Source organism: Macrobrachium nipponense, chromosome 24 (genome assembly GCF_015104395.2).
Source record: "Macrobrachium nipponense isolate FS-2020 chromosome 24, ASM1510439v2, whole genome shotgun sequence".
Classification (NCBI taxonomy): Eukaryota; Metazoa; Arthropoda; class Malacostraca; order Decapoda; family Palaemonidae; genus Macrobrachium; species Macrobrachium nipponense.
In genome coordinates this window covers 69,409,687-69,421,320 of record NC_061091.1, presented here as the reverse complement: position 1 = coordinate 69,421,320, position 11,634 = coordinate 69,409,687, and positions in this window count along the sequence as shown.

Here is an 11,634-nt window from a genome sequence, read left to right as displayed (position 1 = left end):
ACTGGTTGCAATGCTAGATTTGCGCACGGTTACCAAACAATGAATTATTCCTTTGAAAAAAAAAAAAAAAGCTTAAACAAATCCGACACTGATTAGTTGAAATTCTTGCCTGGGCTGCAATCTGATGCAAAATGGGATTTATAGGGCTTTAAAATTCTAAAGAATATAAAGTTTAATGGCTGTGACAGTTTAATCGGAACATCAAGTTTAATCGGAATATCGCAACAGCGTAAGGTATAATCAGGATATGAAAGAGATAATATATATATATATATATATATATATATATATATATATATATATATATATATATATATATATATATATATATAGAGAGAGAGAGAGAGAGAGAGAGAGAGAGAGAGGAGAGAGAGAGAGAGAGAGAGAATTTCTTGTAAGAAAACTATCTATACATGTATAATTATATGAAAAATGAATACGTTCATATACATACATGGCCACATAAAACACATGCACGCATACATATACCTGCGAATCCGGAGAGATTACATACATTAATACCGTATCAATTTAATGGAGAGAAACCCCGTCTTAACACTACGATTAACTATAGTTACCAATCCAATGAATCTCGTTTTCTGCCATCGAAATCCTTAAGAAAATGGCCATTGACGGTCGACCAGGTAACTTAGCTAAACATATATGGGTCCCAACATCTCATTGCATTACTAATCACTTTGCGGACTTTTATATGAGCATGAGGTCGTGGTGGCACAAAGCCAGCTTAATCATAAAGAACTGTAGCAGATATTTCAGTGAGAATGCACCCTACCTTTTATTTTTTTTAACTAACCTTACCTCCGACGTCTGACCCCTAACCCAATAGTATTGAACATATTTATATTAAAAATTACAGTTGTAGGGGATTGTTGACCTGGCGAATGGGGTCAAAACAAATCGCGTCAGTTACGCTATTGCATAGGTATACTGTTATAGGGTGCGTTCACACCAAATGCGTCGCGTAGAGTTGTTTGTTTGTATGGTGTTTACGTGCATGGAACCAGTGGTTATTCAGCAACGGGACCAACAGCTTTACGGGACTTCCGAACCACGTCGAGAGTGAACTTCTATCACCAGAAATACAATATCTTTCACCTCAATGGAATGCCCGAAAATCAAACTCGCGGCCAGCGTATATTTTCGAATGAGATATCTTAATAATTTGATAAAGTATAGGAAACGTCAAGGGCAACCATGCTGGGAGGCATTTAATAAAAAAGATAAAGTTGTAACTAAAAATATTTTCAAAATGCAAATGTTTTATTTACATTCTTTTGACACTTGAAAGATCACATTCTCAAAAACATTCTCTTCTTAGAACATTTTTAACGGTGACTGACCTGTTCTATTGGACCGTGTGTTAAACCCAGGATCCTGGTTAAACCAAGGTTAAGCTGGGTGTCTGGGTTGGCGATTCACAGAGTCATGAATTAGCGTTAATGGACGCGACGCGACACTTAGCGTGAACGCACCCTTACTATGGTACAACACTGTCATCAAACACTGCAACTTGGCCTAGGCAGAAATTATGTATTCATCATTATATGATGAATTATAACCAGACCACTAAGTGACATTTCTAGACTCAGCAGATTGACAATAGGGCTTGCTTTAGGACGAATGGCTGGAATTGACAAGAAAATTAGGATATCAGGCAAGCACTAAGGAAAATGGGAACATTCAGGGCTCCAGCCAGTATGATTTGGAATGGACAATAAAAACCATAGATATAAAAGCCTAGATGCCGTATCGGCCGGCCGGACATACGTCATCAAGTCCGCCATCTTGGCGCGGTAATTCAAACAATGCAGCAGGCTGCAGTATATGACGTTTTTTCGCCACTATTCGCTTAATATTGCACGGATTTTCTTGTCTAACGGTTCGTTGCAAAGCTTACACAATTCCCTACAAGGATCTAATCAAATAAAGTTGTTCCTTATTATTTGAAAGTTAACTTGCAATGACTTTGTTTTAGCAGGTAGGGGGCAGGGGGGCTAGTTGTACACAAATGTTAATATTTACCCATAACTATTACTGTAAACAATAATTTGAAATGCTGTGATAAGACAGATTACTAAAGTAGGCCTACAGCTATGGATCTGTGCAACTTAAGTAAAATCTTTGTCTCTCGAAGTGCTCTGTTAAAAAATCCCCCAATATAATTTTTGGCACAGGCCTACAAGTTTAAGTCATAAACCTGTAGGGTTGAGCCTAAAATAAACTACAGTAGGCCCTAGAATAACTAGGATTTCTGTGTTATCTAGCCTTTGCATCTCTGCCTGCTCCTTTGAGCCTGGGGGTTGGGGGGTGGGGGTTCTTCCAATTTTTTGAACGGGATGCTCCTCAGTGAATTCTGACCTCTAGACCTGGCTTTGGATAATTTAGGGGGTATCAAGAGACCTCGTCTAGTGGCAAAAGTGACCTATCTATAGACCTAATTTTATATGGTGAAATAATTATATAGAACTTAAATTTTTCACAAAACTACCTTTAATTTGCTCAGACTAGGATATATCATTATGGCAAGCATTAACAGTTCAATATAGCTCATCTCTAGACCTGTGTTGTCAAGGACCCAAATTATTATACCTTATTTGGGATAAGGGCCTGGGCCATCTCTATACTTCTACCCTTCCAGAAGGGGATCCATCTATAGACCAAAATTGCCAAAATGAGCCAATCCTGACAAGCAACCCTGTATACCCGGTCATAGTAACCCCCACCCCCACCCCACCGAGCCTTTCATCCTAGGCCACAATCATAAGGCCAGTCTAATTTTTTTTCAGCTAACTGTTCATTGGTTTGGTCACACATGTATAAATTTAAAGCTATGGGTGGCCTTATGGGTCATTAAGCCTATATTTTGAAGTAACAACTCTCAAAATGTATTGCACAATGATTTTCATGATATTTGTTCTTACATTGAATGTATATATAACATTTATTGTACATCTGTGCATTTATTTATAAATATTCCCAGCAGTTTAAACAAGTTTTTTTTCATTGCTGTTTCCAACAGTTTAATGATACTACATTGTAATGATAATCTATATGCATTGATATGAAATTAGCAGCTATATCAAAACATCAACAAAAACTCATTATGTGCCTTGCTTGGCCATTTAGTTCTTATTACAAGGACCAGATTAACACTTTAATATTACATAGCTATAAATGCAGTGAAAGAGATCTAGAAACATCAAATTAGTGTCCAACATACACGATTTACCCTATTGACCTAATGGCCCTTAAACAATATTGTTTTAACCATTTTTTTCGTAGGCTGTCTTATCACAGCATTTCAAAATATTGTTTACAGCAATAGTTATGGGTAAATATTAACATATGTGTACAACTAGCCCCCTTCCCCCTACCTGCTAAAACAGTGTCATTGTAAGTTAACTTTCAAACAATAAGGAACAACTTTATTTAATTAGATCCTTGTAGGGAATTATGTAAGCTTTGTAACGAGCCATCAGACAAGAAAATCCGTGCAATATTAAGCGAATAGTGGCGAAAAAAACGTCATATACTGCAGCCTGCTGCATTGTTTGAATTACTGCGCCAAGATGGCGGGCCTGATGACGTGCGCCAGCCTATTCAGCTAGCGGCCGATGCGGCATCTAGGCTTTTATATCTGTGGCAAAAACAATACAGAAAATAAAAGCTTTACTATCCCGGCGAAATGTGGCCGAGGATATACATAGGTCTTGGTAGTTGCAGCATACAGGCCTGTCCACATTGCCTTGCACTTTTTACGGCATATTCAGCATAGCAAGGTTTTTCTAAGGTGGTCCTTGTCCATCGCTTTCTTTTATCCCTAAACCCGTGAATTAAAATAGCCAAGTAGAATACGCTGCTACAAGCATCCTAACGAGAAAATTAAGTCTGCACAGGAAATATTCATTGTTCGCAAAGTTCCCCAGTGGACAGGCTAACAATTCTGTTACAGCACTGGTTCGTTTCCTTCGACACTGCAGTTCCCCAGTGGACGTGCTAACAATTCTGTTAGCCAGCACTGGATCGTTTCCTTCACACCATGAAGGGTGGTCCCAAAGGGACGTGTCATCCGAGAGCAGTTACGGTTTTACCAAGTTGAAGGACTTGGCTTTGTTCTATATTTGTCCAAGTACAAGAAGTCTTCATTAAGGTTAGTACTCAAATTCTGTGGTCAAAAGTGCAAAACGAGTATGGTACTTTTCCGCTTCTGACGTCATATCCAAGGTGACCGTGTGAAGGCGCTTTGGAATCTATTAAACGAAATTTCCCACTCTACAGTTGACTCCTGCAAGGCTATAAGGTTCGCCTGGCATTGTGACCACACATCTTCAATCAAGATGGCTTATTTCCTCGTTTCAAAACCATTCACACTTTCTCAGAAACAGAAACTCCCGTAGTCAAGGCAATATATATAATATATATATTATATATATATATATATATATATATATATATATATATATATATATATATAATATATATATATATATATATATATATATATGAAAGGCCTAGGGTTTTTTATTAATAATATAGGCTAATATGTTCGATGTGACCTATGGAATGTGAAGAACAGTGGAGAGGCAACGACCCGAGAAAGCTGAAGAATGAGTTTCTATGGATGGCGTGAGATAAAACTGCTTAGTTAGACAAGTCAATGTACGATAGTTTATTAACTCTTCTCAAAGTGCCTTTGTGAAACTGGTTGAAGCTAGTAAGTGTGAGGCGCTAACGAAGTGTGCGTTCGTATGTGCGTGTGAGCCTCCTCTATTGATAATCTATGATACCCAAGTCTATGGGGGATTTTGATAGAGGCGGCTTTGAGAGAAAGGCAAGATACCGTGGTGCTCAACGGGAGTCTTTGTTATATAGTGCTTTAAGTGTTCCGGCTGCATGGGTGAGTTGAATTACTTTAGCCAAGTTGAATTACTTTAGCCGAAGACTGGCTTGTTATCTATTTGACATGTTTGTGGTGATATTCAATCTTTAATCTCTGATTGTTAAACTTGTGTGTACTTACGGGATGTGTTCTGTATCTTTGAAACAGACGGTTCTGGCAATGGGGGGGACAGACAGTCCCCGATGGATAATAAACATTTTGGTGTGACTATAACTGTTCAGACATTTTGTTGGGGTTTTAATTGAATTGATTCATTATCTATTCATTGTTAATAAATGTGTCTTTTATAATGCAACTCTCTCATTTTTCATTACCCGTTAGAGTGGAGAGAAAGAGGTGAAGAGAGAGAGAGAGAGAGAGAGAGAGAGGTGTCGGTGCTAGAGAGAGAGAGAGAGAGAGAGGGGCTGTGTGTATTAGTTTGCCTTGACGCTCGAGCTACACGTTTACCAAATGAATAATGAGGGAATACCTCATTACAGGTTTTGGTGGCGAGCAGTTAAGAAGTGGTATAAAAGTTTTTTTTTTTTATGCCTGGGAACGCCAATGAAGAGATAGGTGACCAGTTAGAAAATAAAGGGGTTATGGCTTAGCGATAGTTTTCGAACGACAAAGCCTTTGTGGGATTGTGGGAAATTGTTAAATTTTTGGTTTTCAGTTAATAAGTGAGAAAAAATGAGAAATATCTATCCGTCCGGTAACAGAAGGGAGTGGGTAGGATTTTATTGGACTCAGCATTTTTCCCAGGCAGTCAGCCTAGGAGCAGTGGGCGCACTCAGTGTGACTTTTGCTTGTGTAATGTTGAGTGCATCCCGAGATGGCCGTGCGGGTGTTATTATTAGTGCATTACGCGAATTCTGAGTTCTTTTTGTTCCCATTATGGAGTGGTGAGTGTTAAAAACTATTGTTGTGAGGGGAAGGTTTTTTTTAAATATTGGGACTGGGTCAAGAGGTCCAAAAAAATTTTTTTTCTTTCCCCATAGTAGCAGAAGTGACGTGTTTTCTTTATTACGCGTGTTTATAATAGACGTATTCGTCTTTGTTTAAAACATAAGAGCGTATAAGGATGTGTTTATGCATGTGAACTGTGCTTAGATAGCACTGAATTTCACGGGCTCAGCACATTTCTGCTAACCGGGCAGGAAGGAGCGTTGCATGGTGGGTACTGCATACCTCGAGAGGGGATTGCAAGATGGGTACTAGTGTATACCTTGGGAGGGGGTCCTCAGACACTGTTTAAAGGGAGATGGGGACTACTGGCCTGCCTCTGGGGGTAGTGTTCTAACCGCTTGACTGAGGGGTTGTTCTAACGGGGGGGAGAAACTTTTTTTTTTCTCATTGGGGGTGAACTCCTTTTTTTTGTCTTTGTGTCGGGGTGTTGGGGGATGGGTTTGCCCTTGACAATGAATTTCCAATGCCAAGACATCAGCTGATTGATTAGTTGATGAAGTGAAACGCCCGTAGTCTTTTTTTTAGAAGAGATTTTTTTTCTCTCTTGGATGATGAGAAAAGGAAATAAAAAAAGAATTGAAATGCATTGTATGGGTGTATGTTTTCCTTATGCCTTGGAAGACACAAATATATTGGGGAGACACAGATTAATATTATTTTTTTTATTGTGTTGGAGGGATTACTTTGAAAATGGTGCCCGAATGGTGAATGCCCGGTGCCGTGAATGTGGCGTGGTGTAGCTGGAGAACTTGTGTGTCATGAGGTTCAGCAATACTGTTGTAAGCTATTTTGAATTTCACTCTTACTTGAGATCTTTGCAAGAGAATTATTGCTATGGAGAGTTATTATTATTATTGATAATTGTTATACTTGAGATGTGTTACGGGAGGGTTGCTTAAGTATAATTATCATTACGGGAGACCTTGTTTTACGAGAGATTTGAGATATTTCATGGGAGATTATTTTATAATTGTTACAGATAATTATTCATGGAGAATTATTACAATGAATTAATGGGAGAAGTCTTGTCTTAATAATTTGTTGAGTTTTCGTAACTTTGGAGAATATTTCAGTCATTCACGAGCGATGACTTTTGCTGAATCTTGATGAACCTGACTGAATCTTGGTGAATTGTGTTGAATCTTGCTGAATTTTGTGCTGAATTCTTTGGTGAATGGATAAGCGTTAACATTGGTGATACTTTTTTTTATACTGATACTTAGTGATTTTGATGATAGAAAAATTTTGGTGATTTTGCTGATAATGATATTTCTGATACTGATTTTTTTATATACTACTAGTGGGGGGTGTTTTAATGCTATCAAGGGGGGTGAGATCTTTTTTGAATTTGGGAGGAACTAACAACACATTATTTTAGTTTTTTCCTTTTTTTATGAGTTCAGCAGATAATTGCTTGACATCTAGTGAGTTACGGGAGATGGTTAATAATGCCGTTGGGATTTTTCTTTTCTCCTTTTTTGGAAGTTACCCATAGCTGACGCAAGTTTTTTTTCATCATGAGTGAATTTGACTTTGTTTTTTCTCTCCAGTTGGTGTGAATATTTTTTCATATCTCAGTTCGTGACTTAGAGTCATTGTTCGGGAACGTGTTTGTTTTGTGTTTCAGCTATTTGATGCTGTAGAGAAATTTACAGGGAATTCTTGCACTGTTTTGAATGCATACGTAATGGTACTACATTTTTTCTCTAGATATTTGTATTCCAGAAATTGTGAGTTTTCTTGCACAATACATCTGTTGTATTTGTGACAACTTGGTGAGAGATAGGAAACTTGGTTAAGTTTTCTAGTGGCCTATGTTGTAGTGTATATGGAGAAGTCTTTGCTTATACACTGTGTATTTGGAGTTCTGTTATAAGGAGTTGTGGCACATTGGTGATTTTTTCTAGAATTTTCTAGTTTTTGCCCCTTTTTTCAGCATTTATGCTAAACGGAGTGTGTTTTATAGTTTTTGACTATAACATTGAGTTATTCCCCGGAGAATTGAGATATATTATTTTGGAGTTATAATTTGAGATATAATATATTGGGGATATATTTTTGGCCATTTTGATATTTGCCAATGGTGATGAGAGCTATGTTTAGTTCAATTATTTTGCAGTCATCTTTGTTGCAAATGGAGACACATTTTTGAGGAGATTATGGGGCAATATTTGTGAGTGTGAGAGCTAGATGCCTTGAGTGCACATTTTTTTGGAGATAGGATTTCATTTTTTTGATATTCCTCTTTGGAGATATATTATTTGGAGCCTTGTTTTATTCCATATGGAGTTATTGGGGAAATAGAGGTAAATATTTTGTATATGCCGAAATAGAGGTGATTATTCTCTATTCCTGGAGTGGTGGTCTTTTTTATTAACATGTGGCTATTGGAGAAATAAGAGAAATATAAGGGGAGTGGTTATTAACCAAATGGAGGAAATATTTTTATATCCGGAGTGGTGTTATTATTAATGTTTGTTTGTTTGTATGGTGCTTTACGTTGCATGGAACCAGTGGTTATTCAGCAACGGTATTATTAATGTGGTGTCACATATATATGGAGTTGGAATTAATCTTTGGCAGGTGACCCTTTTTTGTGGTTATGGAGTTTTTTCGAGCCAAGAGAAGATTTCTGTGGTTCTTTCTCTTTGGTTTTGTGACTATTTAGAGGCGAGTGGCATTACTGCATTACGAGTCCTATGGAGGTGTGTGCATTTTTCATGTTCACAAGCGTATTATTCTTGGAGGCATATAATTGGGCAAATTCATGATGAGAGAATAAGTCTTCGAGACAATTTTTGAACACATTAGTCATATCCTGGAGTTAATTTTGTGAAATGTCTGTTAGACCTTTTTCTATGGATCATGAGTTTCCAAACTTGTGTGTCTGATAGACATTTTTTATGCTGCTGTTCGAGCTCGCGTCCGCAGGTAATTTTTCTGCTGACAAGCGGATGTGATGGAGCCAGTGTTGGCCGGGACTCTTTTCCTCTGATGACGATTGCTCAGAATTTTTAGCAATATCTGGAAATGCTGACAATAGTATTTCACGAAAGCGCATGGGTAAGAGTCGATAAAGTTGCGATATCGAGAAATTCCGTAACTTTACGTGGAGCATTTTTTGGAGGAAAAAACGTGGGGAGTTATGGTATATTATGCATGTATTATGTATTCTGTGATTGGGGAAGCTTATTTGTGATTATCTTTATTTTTCTTCCTTTTCCTACGAGAGATGTAATTGGGGACTGAGGTTAAATAGAATTTCTTTTTTACCGGGAGATGTGATTTATCGGGGGTTGTTGTTTACGTAAATGGGTGTTTGACATTAAGTCTTATTGTAATTAATTGTATGAGCAGTAAAGGGGTTTTTGCTGTTAAACACTGGAGATTTTTACCGATTTTGTGGGTTGTTTAAATATCAGAGCTTGAGAGAACATTTTGTGTCTGGGTGTTACGTGATTCTTTTTTTTTCCATTGGGCTTATTACGATTTTCTTTTTTTTCTTATGAGAAACATTCGAGTTTGAAATGTGAGTGCAGAAGTCCGTGGAGTTGCTGTGATTTCTGAGTTGTGTGTGTGCTGATGTGTGAGTTGGAGAATTGAGTTGGAGAAACTTAAAGTTTTTTTCTTTTGCGATAATGACTTGAGATTTAGTAGTCATATTAAAGGGAGTTAATTGAGAGACGTTTGATTAGTATTTCTGACCTTTTTGAGTTCATTGTTTGATAGAAGCAGTATGTCTGGGTTAATTTTCTTAGATTGACCAATGACTTGACTGACATACTAACACACCAAAAAGTCATTTCCCAACACCAGCAAGACGTCCACCAGCCGTGCAGTGTGTGTTGCTGTCGTTTTGTCTGTGGTGATTAGAAGAGTTTCCACGATGGTGATCGCGAGAATTCTACAGCGTCTCTTTTGGGGATCTGCAGAAGCTGTTAGAAGTCTTCTACAATGAGCTGCTACAGCCTGCTACTGTCTGTTCAGCAAGTTGCAGACAAAGAGGGATATTCAAGAATCCGGAGAGAAAATTCTAGTGTTATTTGGAGATAAAAGCGTAACAGACTTTATTTTATAGTGCCAGAGACGTGCCAGTTATTACTTATTTTATTTAAGCAGGCCAATGTGTTTTATATTATATAAGCTATTTTGCTAGGCGGGAGCTAGCATGAGGTGGCCGAGCAGTGAAAGGCCTAGGGTTTTTGATTAATAATATATTGCTAATATGTTTGATGTGACCTATGGAATGTGAAGAACAGTGGAGGCAACGACCCAAGAACGCTAAAGAATGAGTTTCTATGGATGGCGTGAGATAAAACTGCTTAGTTAGACAAGTCAATGTACGATAGTTTAGTTAACTCTTCTCAAAGTGCCTTTGTGAAACTGGTTGAAGCTAGTAAGTGTGAGGCGCTAACGAAGTGTGCATTCATATGTGCGTGTGCGCCGCCCCTCTATTGATAATCATGATACCCAAGTCTATGGAGGATCTTGATAGAGGCGGCTTTGAGAGAAAGGCAAGATACCGTGGTGCTCAACGGGAGTCTTTGTTATATAGTGCTGTAAGTGTTCCGGCTGCACGGGCGAGTTGAATTACTTTGGCCGAAGACTGGCTTGTTATCTATTTGACATGTTTGTAGTCATATTCAACCTTTAATCTCTGATTGTTAAACTTGTGTGTACTTACAGGATGTGTTGTGTGTCTTTGAAACAGATGGTTCTGGCAATGGGGGGGGGTGACAGAGTCCCCGATGGATAATAAACATTTTGGTGTGACTATATTATTATTAATAGGGGTTAGTTTTTCCAGACCTCAAAGTCTCAAGTAGACTCTTCTCGGGCTGGTTCTCAGGGATCAATCCTGCAAAATAAAAAAATAAAAATAAAATAAAAAAAAATAAAAAAAAACTATTTGAGAAACCAGTCTTATTTAAAAAATTTATAATTATATTAATTGAAAAATCCCTGCTTTCAGCAAAAATAGTTTTCATTTCCGAACTCAGCAGATAAATAGATCTTTGCTGGGTCCAAGTTGGGCACTCAACAAGCAAATGCTGTCATGTGTGTTTGACATCCGTTACCTTTCACTGGGTCAGCATGTGGTGTTGACATCAGTGACCGTGTGAGAATCGTGTCTCCTATACGGAGCCTTGTTAGGATCACCTCTTGATCTTTCCTCCTGGTAAATCAAGGTTTGAACAGATTTTACCGTCTGACACTGGGGCATATGAAATTGTTGGAGGGATAGTGCTGGCTTATTTGGCAGCAGTGTCTGCATATTCATTTCCTTTTTATTCCCACGTGCTGGGATCAAACATATTTCCATTGATATTCCCGATTGGAGGAGTTGATGAATTTTTATTTGAATTTCCTGTACTAGTATTTGGTTTCCTGGTTTATACTCTTATTGCATCTATAGCGCTACGAGTCACTGAAAATAACACTTGCTTTTGCCTCAGATATCATGTCTAGAGCCATCTGTATGGCTGTGACTTCAGCAGTAAATACTGATGATATTGAAGGTAGGCTTTTTATAATTAACATTTTTCGAATATGCAGATGCTCCTACTCCAACATTTTTGGAGCCATCTGTATACACCATGAATGTCGCCTTTTCTTCTAATGTGCTCCAAAGCATGTTGGCGGTACATTGCTGTACTTGTCATTTGCTGTTCAGACCATTTTGTTGGGGTTTTAATTGAATTGAGAGAGAGAGAGAGAGAGAGAGCTGAGAGAGAGAGAGAGAGAGATGAGAGATGAGAGAGAGA